The 6,371-nt window shown below is 37.3% G+C and overlaps 1 long non-coding RNA gene across 1 annotated transcript; it reads right to left on the minus strand.

Annotated features, from left to right (window-relative positions):
* Window positions 1–292: 292 nt before the first annotated feature.
* Window positions 293–5,628, minus strand: LOC114792120 (uncharacterized). Its single transcript, XR_003750093.1, has 2 exons — window positions 2,099–5,628; window positions 293–1,861 (listed from the first exon to the last, which is right to left on the minus strand). It is a non-coding gene; the product is annotated as an uncharacterized LOC114792120 (long non-coding RNA).
* Window positions 5,629–6,371: the final 743 nt, after the last annotated feature.

Genomic DNA, 6,371 nt, shown 5'->3' on the forward strand with positions numbered 1-6,371 from the left:
ACATTTATTTGTGTGTGTGTGTGTGTGTCTGTGTGCGTGTACGTCTCAGAGGAGGGTTATTCTGAATGTAATTACGAGGTTGTTTTGTAATTAATTTGTGGTAAACACCTCGCTCAATTAGGCAAGCAGCCTGATGCCTCTGTGGTGGAGAGAGTTCTTTGCTATTTTCAGTACACAAACTAATTTTTGTGTCACAAATTTGGGTGGGGGGGGGGGGTCTCACAGGGAATTAATGTCATAAATGTGTCATACATCCATACACATTACAACACATATGATTATTTAAAAAATGTAATAAAATAGCTTATTATTTATTTCCTACCCAGTCTTTAAACAGAAGTTGTCAGAGGTTTTATAATTAATCTGACTGGTTCACAACAGTGTGTGGTTTATCCAGTGTCAGATCCAGTGTCAGACATTTACATTACATTTACATTTTACAGCATTTACAGAATTTTATCAGACGCAACTATGACACAGCCAAGGCACCTAGGAATAGCATTGTTGTGTAGAAATGAATGTCTCCTCTCAGGCAGATGGTGCATGGACTCCTGGTTTGCCCTGGGTCAGCCCTTTGATTGAATAACCACATCATCGAGGTTCAGGTACCTGACCACCTCCCAGATGGTCAGCAGAGGGTTTTACTAATACACACAGGATCTCAGTCTCAGAGTAATTACCATCCAGGAAACATGTGATGGATAAGACTAAGACAGGTCACGTTAAAGCATCAGACAATCTATCAAGACTGACAGGGCAAAACCCAGCAAGGCCTAGGGATTAGCCAACCCCCAACCTCTGCTTTGAGGGCATTGTGGCGCTTAGAGAAGAAGAAAAACAGGTCGACACGCAACCGAGGTCAGATGGAATATTTATGCAATGATAAAGTATTGATACATGTTTCATCTGGCTCTGGCTTCTGTCTCTTTCATGCAGTGTGAGCTCTCATGCACAAGCAAGTTTTAATTAAAAGGAAGGGAGAGAAGGATGGGAAAGTAATGAACGCACCTCTCTTGGCAAACAATCTTCCAGTCAAACATAAAACTCCGCACATAACACAACATTAACCTCTCCTCACACATATGCTTTAACCAAATCTTTTTCATGTGTCTATACTGAAGTAAGAACAATGCGTAATCAAAAAATATTCGTTATATTTTATGTTATAAAATATATAGGAGTCCCAAGGCAGCAACAACATGTGGAAGGAGAACAAATTATGTTTGTGCATGAATACACACACACAATACCCTGCTCTTGTAAATTAATTATTTATGTAGAGTGTGTCAGGCATAATAACAGCAGAACTATGTATACTGAGGATTTATTCCCTGTACTCTCCCATGTTGTCCCTTAAATTTTATCCACCACACTGATTGGGTTTGATTTTGCATGAGATTGCTGATAAAAGGTCAGAAAAATGGTGTTGATTGTGGATGACAGTGAACATAAACATGACCTGTCTACTTGGATAAACAAAAGTCAACATCCCCAGGCATCCCCAGGCAGACAAGTCCGGCACAGTTTTTAATAATGTTTTTAATCATTGAAACAAAATGTGCCCTCATCTACAGGAATGGATGCACCCAGGCGGAGGTAGAAATTGTGGTAAGGGGTTTTAAAAGGTTTAACATTACTATAAAGTTTGTAATAAAAAATAAACAAGTGGGGTCATTTTCCAATAGTAAACATGTTTATTTATTTCATTCAAAATACTGAATGCAAAAGATTTTCATTTGGTTGCTGAGGTAACTGAGGTTGGATACTGAGGTGAAGGTTTAGATTTCAAATTCTCATTTGGCAGTGATGCAGCTTTTTTGGGGAAAGAAATTATATGCTTTCAGTCAACTACAAATTCAGCCTGGAGAAAAAGAAAATATGTTAGCATGTTCCTGAACCAATCTACTTGCTTTTAACAGCTCAATAAGCACAGGAATTGAACCCACACTCACACCAACACAGAGAGACATCATGAAAGACACTCAATGTGAATATGAATTTTTACTTAAACTAACCCCTGAGAAAGAATTTAAATACATAGACTTTAAACAAGCTAATTAGAAGTGGTTCAGTACTAATTGAAGACTGTTTTCCTCACCCTCCCAGACTGCTGCAGGGAAATATTAACCCAACAGATAGAAAGGAACTCAAAATGACAACCTGTAAAAGACAAGATTAAAGGTGACTTTTATCATTATTTTTATTATAACTTGTTCAGACAATAAGACCAATACTAAGATGGCCATACCAACCTCAGCAAATTTGGTTGTGTGCTTATTTTGGTTTGCTGTCATTGCATGGAAAATTAAACTTGTTTACTTCCATTTCATGTAATCGCCTCAAGTGTTCCCACAAAGCATTGTGGGTATGTTTGAATATCATTTGTGTCCTCATCCTGCCAAGAGTGTTTGTCCCAAATACTTGTCCCATGTGCACAGCTGTTGTGTAATATGAATGTTAATGTGTCCCTGGTTAATTCAGCTCTGCAGAGGATAAAAGCATGGTAGTAGCTTACTGTTTCTGAGCTTCTGCTTTGACCTGGAAGTTGTACCAGAAGTTGTGTAGTCCTGCAAAATTCAGCAATTCAACAGAGGAAAAGTTTATCTTACTTTGCCAGGCAACCCATAAAAAAGCATGTAAAATGTGGTAATTGGGCTTGGAAATAAACAGCAATGTTGTTTTCTTGCCCTTCAATTCATTTTTGTTTAGCATTTTGTCATTGGCATTGATGAGAGAAAATTTGTGCATGTTCCTGTGTCTATGTGCTTATCCAGTGAGATTGCATGCATTCTGATCCCATTTCCCAGAGGCTAGTACAAATTAGGTAGCTTTTGCTATTGTTAATCACTGTATGTCTCACCAGGATAAGTGTGCTAATATGACCACAGACCCAGGTGCCATGTTTGACCCCAAAGGATTACACACTCAGCAATACACCCCTGTTAAATGCTTTAGCAAATTAGAAGCTACAGCCATAAAAATATTGTATAACATATAAATACATGCATAACGCAAAATTTATATACTTTATTCTGAACATACAGAGAAGTAATTCAACCTATTTTGTATTATGTCTTCAGTGCTACCAAACAGCCACTGTGTCTGTATTTGCAGGTTGGAAAGCATGTCTATTCATCACCTTGATAATGAAAAATCCAGGTTGAACAGTCAGTTCTAATTTGCCAGGACACATATTCTATGTTAAGTCTGACTAAGCCTGGCAGAGTGGCCAAATGACAATTTCACAAATACATAGGTATGGGGGTTACAATAGCATTTTTATCTCCATAGCCATAACTATGATTAAACTGATTCTGGCCAGTTTAATGTCCTCTTAACATGCTAAACTGCCCTTAATGTGGAGATCAAAGAAGACCTTATAGAAATGCAGAATTTAAAAAAAGTTTAACATAAGATTTATTTGACTCAGTGTTTCAATATGCAGAACAATGGTAATTATTATAAGATGATGGGGTTTGTGATTATCTGTTGTTACTGACAATTTGAACATATTGCAGAGGACATTTTTTAAATAAAAAATGAAATAAACATTGCAGGGTCTGAGGTTATCTGCATGTGATTTTTCACTTTCGTTTTTTAAATTTCATAACATTATAGCTGCACTCTGAGCTAATACATTATGTTTCATGAGGCTGTTTCCCTCTCTTTTCCACTTCATTCAGTTTAATTCAAATTGGTAAAAACAAGCTTTTTAAAAATGTGTCATACTGCACAGCATTTCCATCAGCTATTATGCCTTAATTAAAGTAGGTAGTTATAACAGATCTAATTGGAATATAATGACATGGAACATCCTATAATGTGTTTTAAGAATGCTTTTCCCTTCAAATACACACATTTCTGAACAAGGTGAAAATAGTGGCATTTCATACCGCTAGTAATTTTGGTCTGTATACAACATATTGGGCCTTACATTAAATCAATTTTCAGTAAACTGAGTAGGAGGGGAATGCATTTCTTCCCTGCAGAGTTCTCATGTCAGTTAGTAAATACTTATCCCTGGCATGACTTTCTGATAAGAATAGGCCATTCTGTTGCACAAAAAGGAAACACAGAGGAAACACAGAAATAACACATTTCTCAGGCGATCATACAAAATGAATGAAGAGACAGAAATACAGCAGAACACATCATCCACATAGATGGATAGGTTTAGTAATGCATCTGGAATGATTTAAACTAAAAATAAAAACCATTGTGTCTATGGGTTGCTGAGTATGGAGTAAGTGCACAACTCATTCAAATACATTGAATATCACAAAACTGCACTGAAAGTCTGGATACATCATTATGTTGCAGCTATATTGTGTTATGGTAGGGTTTTGAGGCTGGCAAAAATAGAGAGAGGTGAATGGTAACCTCTGGTCACTGTCAGTCACAATTTTAAATCAAGCCATCCATCTATCCAATTACATATCATGTTCAGATGTCTTTCATAAATCCCTGGAGTCTTGTAACACACAAAGATGTGATAATATATTTTTGTAATAACTGAACAGGACAGTTTACTCTGTAACTCTCTGTAAATTGCACATTTGGTTTCAATGATTAATAGTAGTATATTTTAAAACATAGGCAAAATATAATTACATTAAATCAAAACAAGCAGAATCAGTACAGAGACTTGTCCTTGTCAGTTACGTAATTGCTTCAGCAGCCATTTAAGTAGGTAACTAATTTTGATACACAATGAATGTCTTCCCTGTAGATCACAGTGAATTGGTAATTTGGATGCACATCCAAATAATAATAAGACATATTTTATTTTTATCTGGTAAGATTTAAAAGCAGGATGAAAAATTACATGTCAATTGCATTCATTTGATTTGAAGATGGCAGGTGTACAATACAAAGGTTATATTGTCCACACTTCTCATTCCCCTTTCTACTGAGTGTCTCTCTGGCTCCAGTGGAAAGGGTGGAAGTGAAAGTGATTAATTGTCACACAATTGTCACCCAGTGTGCACAGTGAAATGTGATCCCTGCTTTTAACCCATCCCCTGAGAGAGGTAGACAGCCATGAAAGGAGTTTGGGGAGCAGTGTGTGAGGATGAAACCTTGCTCAATGGTACCTCAGTGACCTTGGCGGTTTGGGATTTGAACCCACAGGGTGAGGAAACAGGAGGGCAATTGTTAATATGGTCAGTAATAGTGTCAGCTTCTTGTTATGCCCATTTTAATGGGTGAGCCAGCATGTCTCTAATAGCTGACTGAGTTACCATTTTCTCCACACTATGGGAGTGAGTGGGTAACCAAGTGGCAGGGAAAGTCATTATTCAGGCAGTTAAATATCCTGGGAAAATAAACATAGGCTCATGGGCCTGCTGCATCTATTTGCACATCACTTAAAATGGGAGAGTGGAAAACCAGACGTGCCCAGTTACTTTTTGCATCTGCTGAAGTACAGAAACTTTAACACTGACAAACTGACTCACGTCTGTGAGGAAGGCTAACAATTAGCATCCATCCCATTAACCTTCATCTCTAACCACTACTCAAGATGAGGGGGATGCCATCCCCCCTGAAATAAAAAAACAGACAAAATTCTATGTTGCTTTCAAATGTGAAGCACTTCTATTTTACAAATGGAAAGATGTGTAATATTGTGTGGCAGTGGTGGCCTAGCGGTTAAGGAAGCGGCCCCTTAATCAGAAGGTTGCCGGTTTGAATCCCGGTCTGCCAAGGTGTCACTGAGGTGCCACTGAGCAAAAGCACCCACACCCTGCTCCCCAGGCGCCTGTCATGGCTGCCCACTGCTCACCAAGGGTGATGGGTTAAATGTAGAGAAGCAATTTCCTTCAGGATTAATAAAGTATAACAAAAAAAAATAATTAATTGCATGAAATCCATATATTATTTGCATGTAAATGGTTTAGAAAGGCAAACAGTAAATGCCCAAGCACTTTGTTGAGCAGTGATTTAAATGTGATTTATCATATTGAATTTATTATTTTTTCCCCATCCACTTCATAATCACACAGTTTTTAGGTGAACAAATATGTTTATAAAAAAAGTGGAATTCAGAAGAATTTATATTGAAAAAACAGAATTTAGGAAAGAACAGATTTAATAAAAATAGCACCGTCCATCTAGGTGATGCCACAAGGATTTGTAAAAATGTAAATGAATGTGTCTTAATATGAAAATAACAAGACTACATGAATTTATCTGCGTAGCCCCCCCTACATGAATTTACCTTAATTTACCCCCCCCCAACACGATGTGTTTTTAAAAGGGTTAGTTAGCTACAATCCTTGTGCAGCACACACACAGTTATTTGAGTGAGAATTCAAAATCTGACTAATTTGGGAGTAAATCTGATTATTTGACATGTAGCATCCACACAATGC

Source organism: Denticeps clupeoides, chromosome 1, assembly GCF_900700375.1.
Source record: "Denticeps clupeoides chromosome 1, fDenClu1.1, whole genome shotgun sequence".
In the NCBI taxonomy this organism is placed as follows: domain Eukaryota; kingdom Metazoa; phylum Chordata; class Actinopteri; order Clupeiformes; family Denticipitidae; genus Denticeps; species Denticeps clupeoides.